The sequence below is a fragment of the Emys orbicularis genome, chromosome 3 (assembly GCF_028017835.1).
Source record: "Emys orbicularis isolate rEmyOrb1 chromosome 3, rEmyOrb1.hap1, whole genome shotgun sequence".
Lineage (NCBI taxonomy): Eukaryota > Metazoa > Chordata > Testudines > Emydidae > Emys > Emys orbicularis.
This window is the reverse complement of record NC_088685.1, coordinates 147047999-147075502: the sequence shown is the minus strand read 5'-3', so window position 1 is coordinate 147075502 and position 27504 is coordinate 147047999.

Genomic DNA, 27504 nt, shown 5'->3' with positions numbered 1-27504 from the left:
CTGGTCTGGTACCATGTGGTATTCCACTGATGACTGAGGCATGTTTTAGGCTAACTTGTTTATTTAACTAAAACCAGGAAATCATTAATAGTGTAAACACAGTATCAATTCTGCTATGATCTAGACTGGATGAATTCTCATTCTTTAACTCTGCAATTCATTTCTGTCTGTGTGTGAGAGTTTGAGGATCAACAGGGAGTTTGGATGCTCTAGTGTCCTGCACAGGGTGTGTCAATTTAAAATTTCTTGCTGAGGTATAACCCTTAATTGGCACATCTACTGCTCTTCTTCTGGTCTGGCAGAGTGTATTTTGTTGTTGGTTCTTTGTTTTTTTTTCAGATAGACTGTATTTCTAGTACTGTAGAACGTTCTACATTTCAAAAGAAAAGGAAGTGTGAGGGTCAGGCAAAAAGAAAAAACTTGAAGTTGGAGAAACATTTTCTTCAAGGATGTGACAAGGGTGAAGATGGCTGGACACAGCAACACGTACTTTGACTGCCTGAGAGCTGCAGCCAAAACATTCACTGAAGCTTTGTGTTTGGGGTGTGGATCATAGACATGGGGCTAGTTCCTTAACATTTAGTTACACTTCCAAAAACATCCAGCATGAACCTAACCTTTGTACTGATACTGATCCACTCTTCTGTTTCTGTGGGCACAGAGAACATTTTCTGGGATGCAGCAGCATCCTCTATAAAGGGATGTGGAGTGGATAGATTTTTTTTCCCCAGTGATGAGATAGTCAAAAATAAAATGTAATTTTTGTACTACATTCATGTTGTGGCTTGGTCATGTGAAAAGATGCATCTAAATAGGCTCTTTTCCCTTCGCTGGGTGTACAGACCCTTTGCCTTGATTATCTAGGGAACAGTGAACTCTTTTTTCCTTGCAATTGTTATATGCCCCTGCCATTTCTGCTGGGATACTCTAGAGCAAAATACTGGATGTCAGGGACAGCTGGAGAAAGAATCCTCCTGACACCATGTATAAAGGAGTCAGATGCTCGAAGAAAGAGAGGAAGGATATGTATGAACTGCTGAAGAAAGACACGGTCCTGTGAACCTCCAGCAGAAGCAAGAGCAGAAAGTAACATAGCAAAGTAGGGGTCTGATGCTTTGGTTTGTTAATTTTTCTCCTATGATCTTGGCTGACAAAACATCTGAATTCTCATCATGACGGAGGCTGGGGAGCAACAATGGGAGGACTGATTCTTCATTTCCTTATCTTTGAACTTGGCTAAAATGAGATGTCCTTTGCTTGAGCAAAAAGCTGAAAAGTGAGGAGGGAGGGGAAGAGTGTCAGATTGGTCATTATTGTTGAAACCCTCAGCTGTTTGCTGTGGCCATACAGTATAACATTAATTTATTAGCATCCACCAATACTTGACACCTAATCCAGAGCTGGTTGAAAAGAGGTGCATGTCAAAGGCACTGTTGCTCTTTGCAGAGCATGGTGTATATGCCGATGAGTTCTTTGATGGATGCCGAGTCCAATGCACGAATGACAGTTCTGTCCAAAGGTAGGGCCCTCTCAGGCACCAGCAATGCTCTGAATCTGAGCACCAGCTTCTTTTCTTCTCTGACGCCAGTCATCACAAAGTGGCAATCTGCAATCCTTTCCCAATCATCCACAGAGATGCCAAAGGATACTAAGTCATCTTTGCAAGCATCCCAAACATCTGTGCAGTGGTCTGCCTCTCTTTCTAGACCCTTTGTAAGCTTCAGAGTACAGCACACTCTTCGTGAGCTTGTAGAGGTGCATGGAGCTCATGAACAAAAAGTGAAAAATGCACTTTTTTCATTTTGTTCCAAATATTTATTTGATTTTTTTCAAAGTTTTTAGAAAATTTTCGAAAAATATTTCAGTTCAATTTTTTAACCCTTGTTGTGGGGGCTTTTTTAAAAAATGAGCAAAAGTGGGATTTTCCCCACCAAAAAGGTAACAGTTTATTTTCAAATATTGAAAAAATACAAAATTTTTAATGGATTTATTTCATCTAATTTTTGTTGTTGTTGGAAAATGCTAAATTTAGAAGACATTGAAATGTTTTGTGCAGTACTTCAATTGGGTCAAAACAGCATTTTTGACTATTTTTTATTTGGGTGCAAAATTGTCATCAGCCTGGCCTTAACCCCCAAACCCCTGACAGATGCATGTTGAGGCTACTGATGAGAGCAGCTCTGATCCACTGTCATTGTTTATGATTAATGACAGATCAGGACTCAATCGTGGAAGGGGTTTTGCTGGTACTCTTAAGGTGTGTGTCTGCTTGCATCTGGAACATTACTGCAGTAGGAGAGGAAGTGTTGGGATCAGTGTTGAGAGTCTTGTTACTGAGATGATTAATCATTTCCCTCCAGCATGGATGCTGGGCATGAAGACTCATGAGATTTGCCCTTTTCCTGACTACGATCTTGCATCAGCATGCTGGAAGAGACTCATTAAGGTGTCACTCTGAGCCATATAAGGATTAGCACTAGTGGAGTGCTCAGTGCACACAGGAATGTTGTCCAGATCTTCTGAGGAACAAGCCTGGAGGCTGCTTGTCTACAGCTCAGGGGCTTGATATGATCTTATGGCATTCTCTGAAAATTCCTTTCACAATAGGTAAGAGTTGCACATTTCAATATCTGCATGCATAGCAGCTGTGAGTTAACCCTTTTGTTGACTTGCTTTTTTCCCCTAAATGTGAATAATAAGCACCCATACCTAGTAGGCTGTTGCTTGTTCTGTCAGGAACATTGTGATTCTTTAGGGACACCAATTAAGCATTTTTGACAGGCAGAGCAAATGTCCAAATCTGTCATTAGTGAGCACTGAAGAAAATTAATACTTGGTCATCCATCAGGGAATGCATTCAGACACACAGAAAGCAACCTGCCTGGCTAGTGCATCAGCATACAACGGGTGAGGAAAACACTGCTGCTGTAATGGAAAATGACCTAGGTCCGCAATGTGAACTGACTAGATCATACTAGGGCTATCACAGAAGCTCCAGTAGTTTTATGGCAGACTGAAAACAAGGGACAATGCTGCATGGATGTAGAACTCATGATGGCTGCTGTCTGAGTTTGGGCACTTGTCCAGTGCCATGTTTATCCTCCATAAACTTGTCTGTTTGTGTGCATGATCTAATCCAGGTTACTGTAACTCCCAGTGACAGGTACTAGCTTCCAATTCCATCCAAACCAGTATCTTCATGACTCTTCAGCTCAGTGGCTGCCAATGGCCCTGTAGCTGCAATGAGAATGTTTATGGCGCTCATTACACGAATTTCATAGCATACCGTCAAACAGGTAACATTTTTACTATAAGTGCACAAGAACTCTTATACTGGATGCTTAATAAAAAAATTCCCCACTTCTCGTGTCTAAGATTTGTTAAGACGACGTGTCATGACGTGCAGCATGACAGCAAGCTGCTAAACCTGCCATTTGAAAATGAATCTGTGGCCACATCTTAGTAAGGAAATATGCAGAGGGATACAACAAATGCTGTTCAAATTTGAAAGATGCGGAGTTGCCATACAGTTACATATCAGCACACACAACACATGCAGGGGCTCATTTACATGACATCATAGGCTTGCTTCTATTATCAAACTATTGCCCACATTGTTGGCATTGTAATCGGCCTCAAGACGCCTGTTTGACTTAACACATGATCATCAATGACATTACTCCACCCAATGAGGGTTCTTGAGAAGCTAATATCTAGATCATAGTAGTCTCCATCGACTCCCAAAGCCTACTGGAGGACACACAAATCTGTCCGAGGTGATTTGTGCTGCACTCTTTGCCAGCTAGGATAAATCTGCATCGTTTTATCCTCTTGTGGCAATGAAATATGGCTTTGTGGGTTCTACAGAATCTGGGATCCTGAAGTGATTATGGCAGGTCTAGAATTCACTTCTTGAATCTCTGTGCAGTGCTTGTGAAACAAAGCATGACAGAAGGGATAATAGCTCAGAGGAAAAACAGTCCATTACTAACAGATATGTTGACATTGTAGGGACTTAGCAGAAGTAAAAGTTTATACTTGCTTTTGTATGTTTCCATCGCAACAATCCTCATCTACTAGTTCTTAATCTGTGATGGAGGGTAGCAGCTCCTTAATACAGGTCAGGTGCAGGTCACACTGTTTTTACTGGCCGTGGTTTGAGTCTCTTAACCTTTCCCATCACACACTTTTCATGTCACACCATTTGTGTTTCAAGGTTTAACATCATATTCATCAACCCCCAGAGATATGATTTGAGAAGTATGATTGTGCCAGATGGTTTTCTTTTTATAGAAGGAAGAGTTTCAGGCTTTTTGTCATTCTATTGTTCATTGAATCCTATTTCTAAATGTACTAACAATGTGATTTTCTCCATTGTAATGCATTTCTTGCTTTTGAGCCTAGCTTCAGAAGTTGCCCGACCACCATTTTGTTTCATATTAGCACTGCTCTTAAGAACTCGAAGGTTACTTGTCCCTATATTGTGTAAATCCATTTCTCTTTGCACCTGGGTGCTCCCTAACTTCATTTGGACTGTTCTGATTATTTGGATTGTACCTGGTTTGTTGCTTGCTGCTCAGCAATGTTGTGCACCTCTAGTCAGTGAGAGCAGGTCACGGGTTGTGCCAATTTCAAGTTTAAACACCTACCCCTCAGATCCATGTGATCTAAGATGGAAGGGCTCATTGGGGTAGTCTTCTCCTGCCTAATTCACAAATTTCTGGCTACAGCATGTGCTGGTCAGCAAGAGATACTGCTTGTAGTAAAAATGCAAAGTGCACCCAAGATTGTATACTTGTGGAACAGTGATGAACAGTCATGCTTTGAGAAACATTCAGCAGTAGAATTTGAATCATGACCAAACTTAGATAGAAAGAACAATTATATTCAAAGAGAAGGGAAAATAATGCACATATTTACATGAAAAGTAGAGTTCCATTAGGCCATCAAATAAGCTTTAATTAATATAAGCCTTGCATATTTCAGTCACTTACCTAGTATGTTTGAGTATTGACAAGATTAGCCATAGCAATTGGCTGCACTGTGAAAATTATAAGAAGCATAGTAATGTTTTTGCAGGTCTTAACTCCTGACCCTATATCTTATATGTTACCGCTTGTTGCTATATAGGAATGGTATTTGCCATTAGATTCAGTACAATAATGGCAGATGGTGCAGATGCATGCATGCAGGGACAAGGAGCAGCCTATATGAGGACTGTGTGCTTAAGAAGGGATGACATCCAAGTAGCTCAGTCGTGGTGTGAACCAAAGCACAGTTTTTGTGTCAAGCCCCTGACCAGGAGTCCTTAGGTGTACTAATTCTATGCATGCACATGGCTGCTCTCTGACTGACCTTACACGCTCTGTGGAATAGAGAGAATACATTGACCTTGGATTTGAGTATTGGACATGACTGATCAGAAATGCCTACAGAGGCTTCCGCTGCAGGGATCAGTGTGCCATTAAGGATCTTTGTATCCTTTGGAGACATCAGTTGGAAAGCCATGCACATTACACACATACTCTGCTATGCTGACAAAGAAATCCTTAAAAAGCAACAGAGGGTCCTGTGGCACCTTTAAGACTAACAGAAGTATTGGGAGCATAAGCTTTCGTGGGTAAGAACCTCCTTGCTACTCTGTCTGTTCTTGCCCCTGGCTCTTTCCAGAGAGTCAGTGGAGACATCTCATTAGTGTCTCAATCTTTACTATCTCAAATTTTATTTGACTTTATAAAGGCCCTGTTTGCTTTTGCTGGGAATTATATTCACTTCCCTAAGACTATGGAAACAGCTAGATAGTGCCAAATATGGGTTGGTTTTTTTTAACCTGTTAGAACACATGCACCCACATTCCTATCTCCAAGGCCCCATCTTGGAGACAGGAAACATATAGGAACAGAAAATACTCTGAAAGTTTTGGCATGCAGATGCCTGGGTTGCAAGTGAAGTATATTGGCTTCCCAAACTTACTTAACTTACATCTTGACCCCAAATCCAGTGTGCAGATTGGGGTTGTTTTAGCATTCGTTGGTTGCTCCTGCAGCAGCTAATCAGGTTTTGTGACTGACTTTACTTTTTAAAGAAAAAGCTGATTTGCTGGGTCAAAGAAAGCCCCATCTTAAAAGGAGGACGCCTTGGAGGATAGGATACTGGATTTGTGTGTCTCATTATGGGTTTGTATTGCCTTTCCCATCAAGAAGCCTGGAAGATATTATTCATTCAAGTGAGCTATTCAGTGATGGGAGTGCTTTGATCTATATATAAAACAGTGCTAAGATAATGGAAAGCGGTGCTCTGCATAGTCAACCCTCTTAGAAAAACCCAGTTATGACAAATGACTGGAACACGGCAACCTGAGCACTTTTGCCCATTCCCACAGCTTTGAAAATGACGGTAGTTATTGTGTGCAGCCTCCTAACAACTTTCCATTCTGCCTTAGTTGCCCTCCTGTCTGGAGGAGTGCTGGTGTCAGCCGTCCTCCCTTGTTCCCCTTAGGTCATAAAAGCTATGCATGTCGCTGTTGTGCAGCTTATGTGGGAGGCAGTAGATTCCCTACTACGTTTGTATGTTTTTCCAAGCATAGCACTGCATAGGGAAGTCACTTTAAACCTCCTTTATGCTTTGGACTAGAATGTCTACATGAATATTATCCCAATTCAGTTTTCTTATTCCATTAATCAAGGACGGTAAATCTCCAATATGGCTCTGTCTTCTCTAATTTTAAAGGAAAAAAGTCTTAATACAGAAAACTTCATCTTCTCTCCTATGATTTGAAGCGGATGAGAATTTTTGGCCAATCCAATTTCATTTAAGTCTCTCTTACTCTTCACAGTGAAGTTCCTATACTTTTGGTCTGTAGGAATTGAAAGATGCTTTTGAAAAATCCAGCCTCTAAAATAAACTGCATCACTCATTACTCTGCATGCACTACCACCACTTTCCATATAAAGAACAGATTTATAGCACTTCAAAGTACAGCACTTTTCAGTTTCAAATATTTCTCTCTTCTCTATTCATCTAGACCCTTTTTTTGGTCAGAAAGTTGTCCACGTACTGTAACTTCATCTGTTCAAGTGATGATGGAAGATCTTATGGTTAAAACACTGTACAGGGACTCAAGAGAATTTAATTTTCAACTCTGCCACAGTCTTCCTGTATTACTTTGGGCAATTCACTTAATCTAGCCGAGTCTAGTGACTAGAATAAAACCACCAAAAACTATTTTAAGGTGTGATAGTACAAGGTTTGAACCTAGATGCCCAGAAATTAAAGGCTACTACCATGTTTCTCAAGCAGTGGTTTGTGAACACAGGGGGTTGGGAAGATGTTACAAACAAAAAAATGTTGGGGGGGGGGGGATGACAAGGGACTGAATTGCAATCTAAAGCAAAGAAAATCTCATTCCCCCACTCTGCACACCTTTGCCCTTTCAAAGTCAAGTATTATCTGTCTACCTCTCAAAGCACACACCCAAGTTTATATAGACTTATTGTTATCATTGACACATTTTTTACTCCTACTTTTTTAGTAAATGTCAGGGGGTTGTTAAAAAAGGGTCACCAACCTAAAAGTCTAAGAAAAACTGTCCTGGGGCATTAAATTAATAGGCTGTAGAATACCCTCCTTCACCACTCCCCCCGAAGAAAAAATAGTATTTGTGTATGGACAACTTGTAGTTATTTATGCAGGTATGACCCAAATACTTAGAATTAAATGAGACAAGATCCAAAATAATAATCATGAAAGATAACATCAAAAACATAAGAAGAAACTAAACAGTCATTTTCTATTAAAAAAATCACCTTCATAATTCAGGACCCAATAAGAAGCACTATCTTTAGACATTGCCAACAATATGTGTTTGGTCCAGAGGGAACTTTGGATTTGAAACACATTCCTTCTAATTCACTCTGGAAACTTAGTGAAATCTCTTGCCCAGGAACAATAATCGTGATGCTGAAAGACCTGTACATCTTGAATGTAGTGATTATAGGTTTAGAAATCTGTGTACAAAAAACTGTGTTATATGGAGATTAAAAGGCAACTCTCTCCCAGGAACCATTAATATATGGCAAAAATACTGTTCATTAAAAAGGTTATGTTTAACTGGCAGTGATGTCACAGAACTGAGTAAATGGTGGTACTTCATTAATGGTCCCAAAGCCCCAAACCTCAGTACTCATTAAGCCTGAGTCATAGATTAATGAAGAGACATTTTATATTTTCTGTCTGGGCCATAAATAGTCATGTAACATTAAAGGCAGTAGTAGGCAAGGAGGCAGAGGGTGTTACTTGGCAACAGCAAGTACATTTTACAGAGTTGTTTGTTTGAAAAGGAATAATCAAAGTGAAAAAAGCACAGTACAATCAAACAGAAGAAATGCAGGAGGTAACTAACAACGAAGTTTCCTCTGGAGAATTTCCATATATACTTGACTAACAAAAACACCTGAACATAAAAGTGCAGCAGAACATATTATTGTTGTACATACCAGACTTACTAGTATGTAGAATAGTTAACAGCAAATTGGAGCTTAGACCGACATAACCTTTCAATATTATTATTTTCTCCACGTATAAAGAAATAAAACTCTGGACTTGTGTGGCCTATGAGCCACATCACACCCAGGATATTTCAAATAATAAGCCACTACACATCTTTTAAACTGTAAAATATAGCAGAATGTTTTCCTACCATTTTTAAATGGCCAAACCTCCAAGGGTTAGGATAAGAATGCTTATTTACATCTTATCCAAATGTCACCTGGCATTTGGGACAAAGTACATTTGTTCAAAGTATCAATAATACAAAGAAAAGGACAGTTATTTTGTCTGAAGAACTCACAAACAGGCTGCAGACCTCTGTACTGCTATTTTCCAGTGGCTTCTCTGGACCTGGGGCCTCATCTGACAATTGACTCCAGCAGCCACTAAGACCCAGTTGTAGCAGCTATATTTTAGCTACGTAAGAAAACTGGGGCTGTCATGGATGACGCAGTGAAAGAACTCTATGACCTGTGGTGCCAAATTTTAATCAGCTCCAGTTTCGTGGGTTATAGAGGTGGTAATGATTAACAATTTTTACCATAATTCTCTCAGCTTTAGTGAACATTTATTTAAACAAAAATATGAATTTTGATTCAGCTATCAGAATGATCTATGGTCACTTCTCAAAATATTTCAGTGCTTGAGCTTCGTTAATAAGAAATCCATTTCCTAACAGTGAATTTTAAAAAGTACCTTTGATTGTTAATTTAATAAATTACAACATCTGCAGCATTTGTAATCTACAAACTGGTATTATGCTATCATTTCCCATCACAGTTTAGAGGATTTCTGTAACAGACCAACAGTAAGAATTTCAAACTCTATATTTAATTGTAAAATTTTCAGTTCACACCGTGTTGGTAAATTATGTTGTGTTGTTTCTCATTCCAGAAAAGACAACTTATAAACTGAGCATTATGAATTGTATATTTGAATGTAATTTGAACAATCAGCTGAATGAGAATTATTTAATAAGGAATTTTGTGAAAAACTTTTATGAACAGAAACATCTCTTATTGTGGCATTATCTGAGTTCAGAATTTGGCCAAGTATTTTAGGCTAGTTAGATAAATAAAAGGAAATTGGACCCTCTTATCTCTCAAATTCTGAAGACAAGAATTTTTAGACACAATTCAAGTTAAATTACAAATATTGGATAAATTTCAGGAACCAATTAAAACAATTTTTTTAGAACAGTTTCAAGCTCTAAATCAATAAAATACTTTATTATCAAAGTGATTTGAGATTGCCTGAAATGCCAGTATAATAAATGCATTCAAACTTACATATATTAGTTATATCTCAGGGATATAAATCCAGTTCAAGATATTATTGTATTATCAGAAAATTAAAAATGGACATTCTTATCCAAACTGAAAGGGCTTTCTGAAATCTTCTTGAGTAAAGTTCAGTTCTGAAATCATGACCTTCTCAATGTTGTCACTGGAGTTATGCAGCCACGAATTCCTGAATATTAAATGGGGATTCCACAGAGCAGAACAGGGAATTCAGCCTCAGGCTTCATTAACTTTTCTACAGATTTTCCTGCGGTTACTGGGAGGGGAAGAGGAAGGGAAATGGGGGTTAAGACCCCTAGAAGGCCCCTCCCAGCAGGAGGGGTAGATCTACACAGAGAAAGGACAATCTGCTCTGGAACTGCAGGGAAATAATTCTCCCCTTGGACTTGCTCAGATATGCATATCTAGTCAGCCTGTTCTTTTCTAATAAAGTCTGTTTCTTTCCCCATCTAAAAATGTGGTGCATTTGCTATGATTCAAAGTGCATTATAATTTTGGTCATCTGAATTTTGTATGGATAAAAAGGTCACATTAAGAGTTCAATAGATAAACGTTAGGAAAGAATGAACCATTGAGATTCAATATCTCCTCTTACGGGAAGCTGTAAGAAAGGTCCAGTAAAGGGATGGATGTAGTAAGAATCCCCCATCACACATACTTTAAGCTTGAAGTACAGAAAAGAGCTCATAGATTGTGGAAAATCTCTCTCTATTACTCCATAGACACCCTACATCTAATACAGCGAACTTTTGGAGTTAAAAATGTAACGATTCAGATGGGCATGTGAGTCACAAAGTTCATATTTAAAGTAGTTCTTTACTAATATTTATGGGACACTAAAGACCTTTATGGAGTTAAACTTCCAATACTTCTCTCCCAAGATCAGAATTCTGGAGGAATCTCTACAATTTGGCATTAAAAGGCCCCTATACTGGGAAGGGATCAGAACTGGATCCCTTCGATAAGACTAAATTCTGTAATCTACCCAGCTCAGCATCAGGCTGCAATGATATTTCAGTTGGAGGAACATCAGATAAAATACTCCTAAATGGATTGACATCAGAGAGGGACATAGGTGTGAATTCAATAGAAGCAATGAAAATTATAATGGCAGGAATATTAGACGTGCTGGATAAATGCAGCCAGGAATAGCAGTTCACAGCACATTCATAGTAAATTACTGAACTGACTATGCCGGACAAGTCACAGAATTATTACTATTAGTGTTGTGATGATACCCAGCCTGCCTTAAACAATACAGAAAGATGCAGATTTTTTGCCTCTAACAGCACAACAAATGACATTAAGTCCTCGCAGAAGAATCTCCTAAAGGAACAGTTGGAGCTGGTGATGCAAACGGCAGCTTATAAAAAGGGTCAAGATATAGAAAACAAGGTCATGGAAAGCAATTTGAAAAATGAAACCCAATTTTATGGTTTCTGAATTTATATTTATAAATTACTACAGCACCTTTACAATGGCATCTGGGACAATGTCCAAATACTAGAAAAATAATTCACACTGAACTGGGTCCAACAGACAAAGAGAAAAGACAACAAAACAGGAGAAGTGATGGAGAACCCAGACTAAGTAATGGAGGGTGAGGTGAGACTTAAGACTTCCTTGTGCCTCTGACAGATAAGGAAACATACAACACATTAATGGTCCCCCACACCATAACCTTAAAACCCTAACTACAACCTCATACTCTCCCACCAACAAATAAAACACTGCACACTCAACCTGCGCATGTGACAATGCTGAAAATTTGCTAACATTGCTGACATGGTAAGTACAATTGTGTTGTATTATGAGGAAGATCAATGTGTTGTGTTTCCCTTATTTGCTGGCAGTAGAAGGAAGTTGCTTGTGAAGATGCAGAGTGTCTCTGTCGACAGAAATGTGCTGTAGGGGTATAAAGGTAGGGTTAAAAGGACTCCCATAGCTTGACATTCCTTCTTTTTAAGGGCATGTATTGGAAGGTGAGGGGAGATATCAAACAAGGAAATGTACTGTCTTTTAAACTAGGTTTAAAGGATGAATTTATTATTAGTTTCCCCATAGTTGGAATGGGAATGATCCACATCCTCCTGTCTTATCCCAAATTCTACAGAGCAGGGGACGATGATGCCACAGAGGAATCATTCTTGGTAGTGGACTTTGTGGTGTGTCCTCATTGTCTCTGCTCAGACAGAGTCCAGTGTTTCTCACTCTGACTTTATTTTTGTCTGCTTCACTGACAAGACAGATTCACTTTGGTCTGGATTGGCTGATGCTATGATGACAATCAGGTCTGGGTTGTGTTTGTTTTTGTGGGTAGGAGGGAGCGAGAGGACAACTTTCCAGCATTTTGGTCAGGTTCCAGAAGTACTTCTCAAACTTAGAGCTACAACTTGCTAATTGAATCTATACCCCTCAAAGCTGTTCAAAGCTAGTAGGGATAAATTGATTCTCTTATTAGTGGAGATTGTTGGGGCCTCCCTCGAGGGAGCAATAGTGCAAGCCTCTCTAATGCAAGTGATTATTAGGTTCTTGGACAAAGAAGCCAGCTTCTAGTGTTGGTCTAATTATTGCCAGTCTGTACCAGTCTTTTTTGTGAAAAGTTATTTAGAAGTTTATTACTAAGCAACTTTGGCATTTTCTATACTTAGGTTTGTTAGATCACTTTCAGCCCAGTTTTTGGTCTGGGTATGAGATGAAAACTGCATCAATATTACAAACAAATTATTGCTTTTTGACAAGTGACAGATCCGGGGTAAAATTTTGGCCCCACTGAAGTCATCCTTTGACACCATCATCCATAGTCTGTAGTGTTGATAGCTCTAAGCTTTGTCAAGGATAGATCTGTGACAGGTTGGATCACAGAAGCTCCCTCAAGACTGTCACTAGATGTGCTGGGATACCGCTGAGAACAAACCCCCCTGCCAGAGAAGGCTTCCCTCCACTCCCGTCTTGCTGAGCTACACACCCTAGTCGGCTGCAGCACAGACCAAGAGGTTGGGCCACGTCCTCCTGCAGTTCACAGAAACTAAGATTCACTTAGCCTAGGGGCTTCTCAGTTAACAGGGACTTTCCGAGCACTCAGTGTCCAGTCTTTCTGGGAGCCTAAGCCCTAAATGAATCCGTTTTACTCTGTATAAAGCTTATACAGGGTAAACTCATAAATTGTCCGCCCTCTACAACACTGATACCTGGGGGAGCAAATAGAGAGATATGGACAGCTATTAGTCACTTACTCTGGGTTCAGTTAATAAGCAAAACTGATTTTATTATGTATAAAAAGTAGGATTTAAGTGGTTCCAAGTAATAACAGACAGAACAAAGTAAGTTACCACACAAAATAAAACAAAACATGCAAGTCTAAGTCTAATACAGTAGGAAATTGAATACAGGTAAATCTCACCCTCAGAGATGTTCCAATAAGCTTCTTTCACAGACGAGACTCCTTCCTAGTCTGGGCCCAATCCTTTTCAGACCAATGTTGTAGTTTATGGCCTGGGTCCAGCAATCACTCACACCCCCACAGTTACAGTCCTTTGTTCCAGTTTCTTTCAGGCTTCTCTTTGGGGTGGAGAGGCCATCTCTTGAGCCAGTGAAGACAAAATGGAGAAGCTTCCAGGGCCTTTTATATTCTCTCTCTTGTGGGCGGAAACCCCTTTGTTCTTCTGTGCAAAATCACATCAACAAGATGGAGTTTGTAGCCACCTGAGCAAGTCACATGTCCATGAATGATTCAGCTTTTTGCAGGCCGATACCATTGTTTACATGTTAGTTTGAACGTTCCCAGGAAAGCTCAGGTGTGGATTGGTGTCTCCCAAAGTACACTGTTAGTTAAGTACAGTACTCCCAATTACTTGACTAGCCTCTTCACAATATATTAGCCAAACCTCCCTTATGTGTTTCCTACAGCAAACACTTTGAATACAAGCATAGAGCCAACACTCATAACTTCAGATATAAAAATGATACAAGCATACAAATAGGATGAATATATTCAGTAGATCATAACCTTTTCAAAGATATGTTGCATGGCATATCTAGCACAAAGCATATTTCGGTTAGGTTATATTTACACTTATAAGCATATTTCCATAAACCTATGGAGTGCAACGTCACAAGATCTAATCAGACAAAAGAGAAGGAAGTATGGTCAATTGTTCATCTGCCCCAATGGGTGTCCTATGGAAACCTGCAGAGCTCTATTTTCTCTCCTGTTCATTGTGTATGTGAGGCTGATTGGGATGATAGTGAGGTGGATTATGCTGCTATGACAGCAGTATGCTGATGAAAGTCAATGCTGTCACCGAATGTAGATAACACAGTCTCTTGGCTTACTGAGCTTCTAGCAAAATTGAGATTTGGATGACACCTAGTTGGCTGCTTTTGCATGTCCAAATAATCCCCTGCATCCGCTAGGGGCAAAACTAACAAACCATGTATGTAAGAGAAAGATGCAATCTGCTGGTTTAAAGAGTAAAATATGTTTCTTTACCTTTTGCAAGTCAGAGAGCACATCTTGGCTCTGTCAAAGTATCATAAATGTGAAGCATGGCAGTAGTGGGATAAATGTTCTGCTTAGGAAATCTTATAGTTCAACATGCTCTTAACCTTTGAAAAACAATATTGTCTATAACTGAGTGTGGCTGCAAACCAAAGGCAAATTATTTCTACTACTTTCCACTTACAGTGTGTTCAGAGCTACTAGAAATATATAGATTTTCTGGCAAAACCTTGTGTAAATTAAGTTCGCAACACCCAGAAATCTCTTGCTTAGAAGGGGTGCACCTCCTGGTATTGTAGTAATAAATGTTTGATTCTAGTGCCATAAAAGGTTGATGCAGGTGAACTATGACTACAAAGCAAGATTTTTCTTTCTTTCTTAGAATCTTCCCTAGCTCCTTCGATCCAGCATAGAACAGAGCATGTAACTTAGCAAAGGGAGTAGGCTATATTATCCAAAGAAACAGAGCCAAATAGGAATAAGAATGATAGGGATGATTACTAATGGTGACTCATTACAGGTATCTGGGGCCCCATTTACCTCTTTTCCTCTTGACTTTGCAATGAAAACAACCATTTAGATAATCACTCTCACCGTTAGAGTTGTAACCACTGAAACAATTTACCAAGAGTCATGGTGCATTCTCCATCATAGGCAATTTTTAAATCCAGATTGGACGTTTTTTCTAAAAGATCTGCTCTAGGCTCTGCTTTGGGGGAGTTCCCATGGGCTGGGAACTGGCCTGGGCTACATGGGAAGTCAGACTACATGATTACAATGTCCCTTCTGAACTCTGCAAGGCTTTGAGAAAGCTAACTCAAACAGCTGATGCTAAGTATCTTTTTTAGGGAGAGTTGGCTGAGAATGTAATAGAAATTGTCTGTTTCTTTGGAGGCGAGTGTAACCTGTTGTAACAATTGGGGCCTGATAGGCCTACCCCAACTGTGAGATCAACTGTGGAAAAGTGGAGGAGTGTGGGAAAGGGCAGTGCTTAATTTGTATCAGGGCTTGCCAGGGCTGAGCCCCGGAACCTCTAGGCTTGGCAGTCCATAGCTCCGGCACCTCTAGGCTTGGCAGTCCATAACTATGGGACCTCTGCACTTGCAGTTGTGAAAGTAAAAAAACCAAACAAACTTGAGCCCCGGCATGTAATTGCTTGAGCCCCGGCACCTCTTTCATTGCAAACTAAGCACTGGGAAAGGGGGTGGATCAAATTAGTTAGCTGGCTGTGAGATGGATGAAATGAAAGGGGCAAGCCTTGCCATCATGGATGCTGTGCCCACCATCTCATGGGATCCTGGGATCCACTGTGATATTGTTGGACCTTCATCATCCTGATGTTTGAGATGGCCTGACCAGACCAGGCCAGAGAGAGGGACCCAGATGACATCACCACCTCCAAAGTTAGCTCTGGGTAAATCATAACCACCACCTGGGATAGGAGACTGGTTCCTGCTGCCAGCCCTTCCTGGTGTATCCTTTTCCTTCCCCCCACCTTAGTTCTTCTCTTTCCTTTTGTCTTCTGTCTAGTCTGTACCAGGGATAGAAGCTGCATATTTTTGTGTGTGTGTGTGTGTGTGTGTGTGTGTGTGTGTGTGTGTGTGTGTGTGTGTGTGTGTTGTTTTGTTTTCCCCCTAGGAAACAGGATATGACTATAACAACAACACCCGCAACAGCTCCAACCCATCTCAACTAACTTTTTCTATTCCTTTCCCCCCCGCTCCCCCCCCCCCCAAAAAAGACTGTAGTCACCATCTTTAATACCACTGAAGACAGTCAGACATGGGGTGGACAGGTGCCTATAAAAACTCTCTACAAATAAAGGGAAGGGAATAAGGGATACCATTAAAATTAACAGAGAGTCCTGTGGCACCTTTAAGACTAACAGATGTATTGTACATGCATCCGACGAAGTGGGCATTCACCCACAAAAGCTTATGCTCCAATACATCTGTTAGTCTTAAAGGTGCCACAGGACTCTCTCTTGCTTTTTACAGATCCAGACTAACACGGCTACCCCTCTGATACATTAAAATTAAATCCATGCTTATTTATATTTCAAATGGTTTGTTTTCCTTCTTTCTCTGAACGTTTAATAAGAGGTTTAAAAATATTTTTTTTAATGGTGTGTTTGCCATAGTACTAAACAGACTGAAGTCTTTGTACTCAAAACCCTGAACAATGTTTAACTGTTTAGAGTTGTACAATGACAGGGTCATGTTAATACCTTTGATACTCTGGGCCCATTTTATTCCATTGAAATTAATACAACAGACCCAAGAGGAAGCAGTACTACCACAACATGTCTAAGGAGTTTCCTCATGATTTAGTGTGTGTGTGTGTATATATATATATATATATATATATATATATATATATATATATATATATATATATATGCTTCACAGTGTGTCCCATACATGTGGTAGGAATCTGCTTGCTTTACAAGATTGTGGAGTAGTACAATATTACTTTAATAATTGCTTGAAAAACCTCCAAATACCACCCTTCCACAATGCAAAATAGCATTTTTCCTCCACTGTTTTTCTTCCTCCTCCCTTAAACCTTTATTCATTTCTCCATTATCCTATTCTCCCTCTACTTGTCCATTCCCTCTACTTCTATCCCTTTCTTCTCTATTTCTCTCCTGTAGGGTAGGAGTGTTGTACATGTTGCTCCCACTTCTCTGGATTGACATTATTTTCTGACTTTCTTCCTCTTGAAGCACATGAGAGAGGGGGGAGCAGAGCTCTGAACAGAGAAGCGATCCCTTCAAGCATGGAACATCAGTGCTCCTCTCTGTGCATGTCATTTGTGTGCAGAGATGTATGTGATGTAGAGAGCAAATCAGAAGGAATTATATTAACTCAGCAGTATTGAGATATTCACACTATGGGATAAGCCTGGGCATGAACAATACCACACTATTAGGTATATTCGGGAAGAAATGGGACCCTATATTCAGAGGTACTATTTTTACTTTGTCCAGTTCAGAAGAGCACATTCATAGTTTGCCCCTCATTAATCAGTTTACAGTTGATTTATCTATATTTCACTGACAATGACAATTGAAGAAATTTCTATTTACTCTACAATCAGCTTGCATTATACAAACACACACACACCCCTCCCTAGGTGTCAAAATTTTTTGACTTTTTCTTTTTAAAAAGTTCTCTTTGGAAAACTTATTCTCCTTAATCTTTGACTTGCTTCTAAGAGGTTTAACCCCCTTTTGTTTAGAATATTTGAACCCATCCTGACCCTCCAGGTTTTATTTATTTATTGCCCAGCTGAAGCTGCTGATTTCAACTTTGAATGTAAAAGAAAGGGTTTGAGAATGATCCACATGGGAAATTGCAGTCTAGTGTTAAAGATGTTCACAAATACACCCCTAACCTCACCCTGCTTCTGAGGTGGGGGGGACACGTAGTTACTGCTTTTCTTGGATACAAGATGAGCTACACAAATTGATATCACAAAAATAAGTCACAACAGCCTTCCTTGGTTGGAATGTAGGGATAGCTTATAGTTGAATCATTTCTTCATTCTCTGCCAATACACCCTCTGAAAGAGAGAGCACTCTGGCTATCATTTAGCAAACACTTAGCGGTCAGACTTATGGTGTAAACATTTACTGAGCTGCAAAAGTTTTGAATATCCTCTAAATAGAATGTAGACTAGATAGTAGAAAGTCAAAATTTTAAGCATAATCTTATAAATTGAATATCTACATAAAAAGGCATAATACTGACTTGTCCTGAATTGAACATATTTTCTAGTTCCTTAACTAAAAAAAGACCCAATGAACACTAAGTTTGGATAAGGTTAAAAGGGCACAAATAAGACTGCATTACAGAAGACCACAACTCCAGATATTTTTAAAAAGTGAAGGACACTCAGATTTTTATGTACTTCTTACTCAGCCACTACTACAGGGCTGTACTTTTTTTTTTTTTTTTTTTATAAAAGAAAAACAACAACAACAACACTTGTTTGTAATCTTGACTATTCTTCCCCCTCTCCCTACAGCTACCTATTATTGCAGCTCTGTAGGTATCTAAAGATACAATGATCCTCCACAAGCTCCTGGGAACTATTTCCCTTCCTATTTTTTTTTTGGAGGGGGGGGGGAGAGAAGAGAAGAGAAAAGAAAGAGACAGCACAGGACACTACTCATTCATAGCAGAAAGTCAGACTGCAATGGAGTATGGCTAAAAGACAACCTTGCAAATGGTATGCCCAGTCCTAATTGAAAAGGAGTAGCCTGTGCTTGCCAACCAGCTGTTATAAATAAAGCCAGGGGTCCAATGCTTCTCTACTCAAACCAGTTTCAGATCACTATCTAGAATTTCACCTGCTTTACACCAGAGTAAATGAGAAAGAATCAGTTCCTAAGCCTCCAAAAGCCATGCAAGACATACAGGAATTCTGCAGCTATCATCCAAAGATTCTTTAGGTAGAGGGGAGGAAAGACATGTGAGAGGAAAGAAAAAGTAAAGCTCTAAATAGGAATTTGCATTGCTTGAGTCTATAGAAAACTACAGGACTTATAGGAAATAAGCCATCCCCTAGCCTTAGGAAACAGCTCTCAAGTAAAGGTGAATATTTCTCCAAGAAAATGTCTAAAAAAGAAAAACAAAGATTGTTTTTGCTCAGCTAGGAACAAACCCATCTATTTTTTCTAACCCTCCTAATAGCTATTTCCTTTTAGAGTATGTAGTCACTCTCCTATATACAAACCAAAATGAAGCTCCCTAGTCCTCCCTTTTTATATTGAGCTATATCCTGGTTGATGGGGGAATCATCAACACCTGACCCAAGCCGCATTTCCACCCTGGCACGAGTCCCCTGGAGTGGCTGCAGTAAGGCCAAACACCTGTAGTCAATTCCCTGCTCATGAGTTGGATATGGTTTTTAAACCTCTCCTCACGATACAACACAGTTGGCAAGCTTCCTTCTGTGTTCTGATTTCATCTAGCTGGGATCTGTGGTAAGAACTACCTCACAGGTAGACTGAGAAAGGTTTCAAGGAAAAATAAATAAATAAATTTTTGTAAAATGTCCAAAGCAGGGTTTTCCTGGGTCCTATAAGCAGGGCCGGCTCCAGGCACCAGCTGAGCAAGCTGGTGCTTGGGGCGGCAGATTGTTGGAGGCGGCGTTCCGCCCAATCCTAGGGCGGCACAGCCGCTTTTTTTTTTTTTTTTTTTTTTTTGCGCTCCGACCGCCCTGTAGGGGGCAGCAGCATGGAGAACCAGAGCGCCCTGCAGGGCAGTCCTCTTCCTTCCCTCTCCGCGGACCGGAGCGGAGCCCTCAGGGCAGGAGGCTTCACAGTGGGAGGGGCCGCGTGGCAGCACCCCTGCTGTAGCCCTGGCTGCCCCCTTCTCTCTCTCTCCCGCCCGCTCCCTCCCCGCCCCCCAGCCGGTCCCCCTGCACCCGCGCTCCGGCCGCGCCACAGGTTTTTTTTTTTTTTTTTTTTTCTTGCTTGGGGCGGCCAAAAAGCCAGAGCTGGCCCTGCCTATAAGGTAGCTGTAGGGCATGTAAGATTAAATATTTTTATATTTAATGACAGAGTTTGCTATAATATCTCCAGATCAAAATAGATCTGAGTTAAACTCAGAAAGAAAAATTGGAATGACTGTCTTAAACTTATGAAGCTTCCCTATTTATGAATTTTAAATTTATCTAGTCACAAGACAGCAGGCATCTTTCCTCCCCCAAGTAATAATATATGAATAGAGTTCATTCTTAATGAAACATTGTATATTATTATGTATAGTATATTTCCTCATTCGAGCCATTTCCTTCTCTTGCTGCAACCCATATAAACCTGAAACTCCATTTGCATTACATTGTGACTTTTTCTATTTTCTCTCATATACTCATCTCCAGTGTTATTATTCTCACTATGAACATACTACAGCAGATTAAAAGCCAAAGGAGAATAATCAGTGAGTTAAATCATTGTTCTTATTATCTATTAACAGAAACCATCAGAAGAAGCTGATTTGGATAGAATAAGAACAGCTGGAAATAAAAGAACAGATGGATGGGGACATGGGTGGAAAGACCATTTTCAGTGATTGTGGTTTGGAGGTCTAGTGGGAAAGTAGTTATACTTGTTGAGAAAGTTCTGACTTTATATTGAGCAAGATAAAGCAGGAGCATTTCACAAGCTCCCTCCCCTCTCATTGACTTTATTTACTGCAGTTGCTATAATCTAAGTAGAGCTGTCATGAGTTCTGTAGAAGAAACAGAAGGGTGATAATAATTTTGGCAACGTTTTAAATTTAGCTTCCTCAGTACAGTATGCATTTATATTATCTTTAATAAGATAACTATGGTATGTTGACTATGTGGTCATTATGGAGTACCATGAAAATAAGAATGAGGGGTTTGAGGTTGTTGAGGAAAATTAGAGAAAGCTGGTATGGCTGAGATCCACAAAAGGACTTGGGCACCTAAGTTGCCAATTTAGGTGCTACCATTACTCATGAAACCCCTTCCCCCTCAACTACTGCCTAGCCATGTAGGCACCTAAACTCACTCAGCACTTAAATTTCTGCTGTAAGAGCTCCCTAAGGGCCTATGTTTCTCCCTGCCATTCAGACTCCTATCTCATGCCTAAACCCCAGAACAATCTTTATTCTAGGGGAAGACTGGTGGAGGAATACCTGTTTCACCATCAGGGCCTAATCCACTAGGTGTGTTCTGAGCACACCTGGGGTATGGAGGCCTCCCTTATCACTTAAGGGTGACCGTGCTTCAGTTCCCCCTGTGCCTCATGAGGAGAAGGGGTTTGAACAGGCCTTCCCCACCTCTCTGGTGAGCACTTAACCACAGGATTATGGAATATGCTGATGTGAATTTTTCTCTGTCTCTTCTTGAAGCAGTTCCACTTCATATCAAATATTTAAATATAATTTGGGACAGAAAAAAGTAAACATAACCATGTAGTCCAAAGGCCAGGGCACTCATTTGAGAGGTAAGTGACTTCTATTCAACTCCCTCTTCTGCATCAGGCAAAGGAGGGAATTGAACTTGGGTCTCCCACAGCCTGGATGAGCTTCCTAACCACCACCTCCTTTGGCCATTTATGTGTGGAATTAGGTAGGTGCCTAAATTATTCTTGCCAGAAACAGATTAGGCACCTAAGACACCTGACATCAGGAGAGCAGTTATGAGCTGTGGATCACAGGCAGAGATAGGTACCTAAACCCCACCTCTCAGGTACTTAGGAACCCTCCCCTGCACTTTCTTGTAGGCATCTGCTATTGGTTAGCATAGGCCACGCCCTGCCTATCATGCTTGATTTTGTGGATCCTATTCTTAGGTGCCTAGTTTTCCCCATTCATTGCGGAGAAAGCCAGGGTATCTAACTCAGGCTTTGTGGAATCCAGTGACTCTTCTAGGCATATAAAAGTTAGGTATTAGAAAGCAAAGAACTATGTCCAAGTTCTTTTATGGAGCCGGGCCACAGAAGTTCAGAGTGGACAGCCCTGGTTTGTATAGCAAGTAGTACGAAGTAGGCTAGTCCCTGCTCTAAACAGCTTTCAATCTGATTCAAGACAAACCATGCAAGTGGGTATAAACAGAGGTAGGGTGAAAGAAAAGAGAGGTATGAGAATATTAATATAGGTGAACTAGGTGCAGTTAACTTGTTCCATGTCAAGTTTGTGTGGGTTTTTTATACAATTATAAGATAGAGCTGATAAAGAATACCAGAAGTCCCTACTGCCTGTCTATTTAGCCATTCTCAGTTGGCAATTTAGCCAGCATAATGTTACATGAATAATTCTAACGCCAATCTTAGCTCCCCACATACACACATATATATTCCCAGCTGTGCCCATGCACCTGGCTCCTGTGAATGTACCTTTTGGTGAGAACTGAGCAAAAATCGCTATGAGGACCTAAGTCTATGGGAATCAGCTGCTTTTTTTCTCCTTTACCTCCTTGTTCACTTTTCAGCTTGGAGAAGTCATTTTGAAACTTACATATATCCCAGAAAGAACCTTATAGATGATAACATTTCTAAACTTCTGGCTGATATTGGTTTCCAGGAGGCTGGCCGATAGGGTGAAGAAGGCAGAGGGCCATCACAAGAAGTAGATCTCTTTTAAATTTAATTGAAGTAAATCTTATCCTGACCTAGACATGTTTTAAAGTTATTGTAACAAAACTGCAGTGTTTTCATTGTGTAATGACCCACATTTCTCTGCAGGATACTAGTGTGGTGAGAGTTGGGAAACTCCCTTCCCATCCCAGATCAACCAGAGGTTCTGGATGAGGTTTCTGCAGGAGAGGAATTACCTGTTCCTAGGTGCTGTAGGGTGAATTTTTCCATTTACTGACTATCACTGCTACAGTCTGCTAGGCCTCTGTGTTACATTGTTCCCACTACACTGCATGGTTTTTTTTGTCCTGTGCCTACAGGGTTTAGAGCAACATAAAGTGGCCATCATGCTAATAGCTATGTCAATACTTCCAGACCCAGAGTTGGAGCACTAGCAGTCTTGGCTAAATTTTAGTGTAATAATGTGACCATTCTTTTTAAGAGTGAAACATTTCAAGAAGCCTTTGGCCATCCCAACATGTTTGTCCTTCTATGTAAAGAAATGATTTCTACTGATACTCTGCTTTTGGAACAATACTGTTAGCTTGAGGAGTACTAGGTGAAATGTATCCTTCCTAGGCACATTTTAGCTAAATTGAGTGATATTGTAAAGCACAGACTTGTGGAATTAATTGAGATAGACTAGAAAAAGACCAGATCCCAGATAAATATTTTCCTGGGCTCTCCTCTGGTTATTGGGAACTACTTCAAATTACTCTGTAATGTATTAATTTTATTAGAAGCATTTTCTTAATCTCCTCTGGTGTGATTTTTATGAGTCTGAACATTAGCTTAAGGGAATTAATGGGTAAATCTGATTCCTGGATATGTATCCAGAAGGACCAGATTGGTGACAGACAACTGAATCCCGCTTCAGAACTACTTGTGTATCACTGTGCATATAGTATATACTAAATACAATATTTTTTTACTGTAAGGCATTATTGGGTTTTTAGATGAGGGACAGCAGGATTACTAGAATAGACAAAAGGTTTGCAGGCACAAAGTATGTCATAAAGGACATTGCTTTTAGCTGTGGAACACTGGCATTACATCATGTAAACTGAATACAACTGAAAGCTATGAGGACAGGAAGCATGAAGTCTGGAATGAAGACCATTTCAGTAATCTAAACAACATACAACAAAGACATCAATCAAAGATTTAACAGCAGAAAAAAGTTGAATGGACAAATCAAACAAGCTGTTTTAGAAATGTTAAACAAACGGAGCTGATAACTGTGAAAAACAGTCAGTACACAGAGTCAAAGAAAGCTGATCTAAATGGATTCCCAGACACCACCTATTGTACACTGAAATCATACTAAAATATTTTAATTCTGTTAGCTGAGAATAACTTGGATAAACTGAACCATCCAAGGGCAAGAAAACTAAAATTTTATTTGTACTAGAGAAAGTTGCAATATAAACAAAATTGTGATGTGGACAAAATATTGCATATAGTACAATGAAAAAGGAATATAATGAAACTAACATTTAAACCTGACAGGGAAGCTCTCACGTGGCAAAAAAAACAACAACCCAAAACAGGTGTAACATGCTCTTGCACCATATCTAGAGCTGAACAAATTATTTATTTGGTTGGTTGGTTTGGTTTGGTGGCGGAACTGGGGGAAGGGGGGAAATTGAACCAAAATTGATTTTGTTTGCTTGTTTTTCTTGCCAAAATTAAAGACTGAAAAAACTTCATATGGGTCAATTCAAATCAGCACTTTTTCATTTTGAAAATGTTTCAATAGACATTTTTCTAAATCAAATGGCTTGTTTAGAAAACTGTCAACATGAGCCAATTTGACTTTCTAATTTTTTGCCTCACTTTTGTTGTTTGGTTGAAATGGCTCACCAAATGTGACCCAAACTTGTGAATAGTTTTGGTCATACCGAAACTGCATTTTTCAGTCAATTTAGCATTCACCGAAGGAGGGGGAAAAAGCAGAGTTCTAAACATACTCTCACTCACCCTCCAGCTCAGGGCTTGTTGAGGGTATGGACACATCTCAGTGCACTCTGGCTCTACTCAGCTTGCATAAAGTTCCTTAGGGTCTATTGCCACTTGGGGTATGTCTACACTACGGCATTAATCCGAATTTATATAATTCGAATTTGGGAAACAGATTGTATAAAGTCGAATGTATGCGGCCACACTAAGCACATTAATTCGGCGGTGTGCGTCCATATACCGGGGCTAGCGTCGATTTCTGGAGTGTTGCACTGTGGGTAGCTATCCCATAGCTATCCCATAGTTCCCGCAGTCTCCCCCGCCCATTGGAATTCTGGGTTGAGATCCCAGTGCCTGATGGGACAAAAAACATTGTCGCAGGTGGTTCTGGGTACAGCCTCACCCCTCCCTTCCTCCCTCCCTCCCTGCATGAAAGCAACGGACGGCAGACAACCATTTCGCGCCTTTTTTCCTGGGTGAACACTGCAGACTCCATACCACGGCAAGCATGGAGCACGCTCAGCTCCAGACAGCAGTCATGAACATTGTAAACACCTCGCGCGTTCTCGTGGAATTTATGCTGAGCCAGGACCAGAAAAACGAGGCGAGGAGGCGGCGGCGGCGGCAGCGCAGCGACAAGCGTGATGAGGACATGGACATGGACATGGACACAGAATTCTCACAAACCGCGGGCCCCGGTGCTTTGGAGATCATGTTGTTAATGGGGCAGGTTCTATCCATGGAATGCCGATTCTGGGCAAGGGAAACAAGCACAGACTGGTGGGACCGCATAGTGTTGCAGGTGTGGGATGATTCCCAGTGGCTGCGGAACTTTCGCATGCGTAAGGGCACTTTCATGGAACTTTGTGACTTGCTGTCCCCTGCCCTGAAATGCCAGAATACCAAGATGAGAGCAGCCCTCACAGTTGAGAAGTGAGTGGCGATAGCCCTGTGGAAGCTTGCAACGCCAGACAGCTACCGGTCAGTCAGGAATCAATTTGGAGTGGGCAAATCTACTGTGGGGGCTGCTGTGATGCAAGTAGCCAAAGCAATCACTGAGGTGCTGCTACGAAAGGTAGTGACTCTGGGAAATGTGCAGGTCATAGTGGATGGCTTTGCTGCAATGGGATTTCCTAACTGTGGTGGGGCGATAGATGGAACCCATATCCCTATCTTGGCACCGGAGCACCAGGGTACCCAGTACATAAACCGCAAGGGGTACTTTTCAATGGTGCTGCAAGCACTGGTGGATCACAAGGGACGTTTCACCAACATCAACGTGGGCTGGCCGGGAAGGGTTCATGATGCTCGCGTCTTCAGGAACACTACTCTGTTTAAAGGGCTGCAGCAAGGGACTTACTTCCCGGACCAGAAAATAACCGTTGGGGATGTTGAAATGCCAATAGTTATTCTTGGGGACCCAGCCTACCCCTTAATGCCATGGCTCATGAAGCCATACACAGGCAGCCTGGACAGGAGTCAGGAGCTGTTCAACTACAGGCTGAGCAAGTGCAGAATGGTAGAATGTGCATTTGGCCGTTTAAAAGGTCGCTGGCGATCGCTACTGACTCGCTCAGACCTCAGCCAAACCAATCTCCCCATTGTTATTTCTGCTTGCTGTGTGCTCCACAATCTCTGTGAAAGTAAGGGGGAGACCTTTATGGCAGGGTGGGAGGCTGAGGCAAATCGCCTGGCTGCTGATTACGCGCAGCCAGACACCAGGGCGATTAGAAGAGCACACCAGGAAGCGCTGTGCATCAGAGAAGCTCTGAAAACCAGTTTCATGACTGGCCAAGCTACAGTGTGAAATTTCTGTTTGTTTCTCCTTCATGAAAACCCGCCCCCTTTATTGACTCATTCTCTGTAAGGAACCCACCCTCCCCCTTCCCCCAGCTTGCTTTCAAACCAAATAAAGTCACTATCGTTTAAAAATAATTTATTCTTTATTCATAGATTATAAAAAGAGGGAGGGAACCCGGGTGGGGTTTGGGAGGAGGGAAGGAAAAGGCCACTAAAAAAAGGTTAAAAAAATGACAGCCTTTTGCTTGGGCTGTCCACTGGGGTGGAATGGGAAGGTGTACGGAGCCTCTTCCCCCCCCCCCCCGCGTTCTTACACGTTTGGGTGAGGAGGCTATGGAACATGGTGAGGGGGGAGGAGGGTTATACAGGGGCTGTAGCGGCACTCTGTTATCCTGCTGCCGTTCCTGAAGCTCCACCAGACGCCGGAGCATGTCTGTTTGCTCACGCAGCAGCCCCAGTGTTGCATCCTGCCTCCTCTGATCTTCCTGCCGCCACCTCTCATCTCGAGCGTCTCTCCTCTCCTCACGTTGGTCCCTCATGTCCTCACGTTGGTCCCTCATGTCCTCACGTTGGTCCCTCCTGTCCTCACGTTCACTGGCTTCTTTCCTATACTTTGAAACCGTGTCCTTCCACTCATTCAGATGAGCTCTGTCACTGCGGGTGGATTCCATGATTTCTGCGAACATGTCGTCTCGCGTCTTCTTTTTCCGATGCCTTATCTGAGATAGCCTTCGGGACGGAGGAGGGAGGCTTGAAGAATTTGCAGCTGCTGGAGGGAGGGAAAAAAGGAGAGAATTTTTTAAAAAGATACATTTTGCAGAACAATGCTTATACTCTTTCACGGTGACCAACACTATTCACATTACATAGCACATGTGATTTCTGTGCAAGGTCACATTTTGCCTCTTAATATTGAGTGCCTGTGGCTTTGCTGCTAGAGATCACAGACGCAGGTCCGGGCAACAGAATTCGGCTTGCATGCGGCCATGGTAAGCCATTGTCTTTCGGCTTCTGCGCCCTCCTTTCCCACATACCAAGCAAAGCCCGTTGAGTGCTGCGGTTTTCCTGTTAACCTTCAGCAGCAGAAAACAAACTAACCCCTCCCCCATCCAATTCTCTGGATGATCGCTTTATCCCTCCCCCTACCACATGGCTGGTATCAGGGAAGATCCCTGCAGGAACCAAACTAACACCCCCCACCCCGCCATGAATTCTCTGGGATGATCGCTTTACCCCTCCCCCCACCGCGTGGCTGGTATCAGGGAAGATCCCTGCTAGCCAAA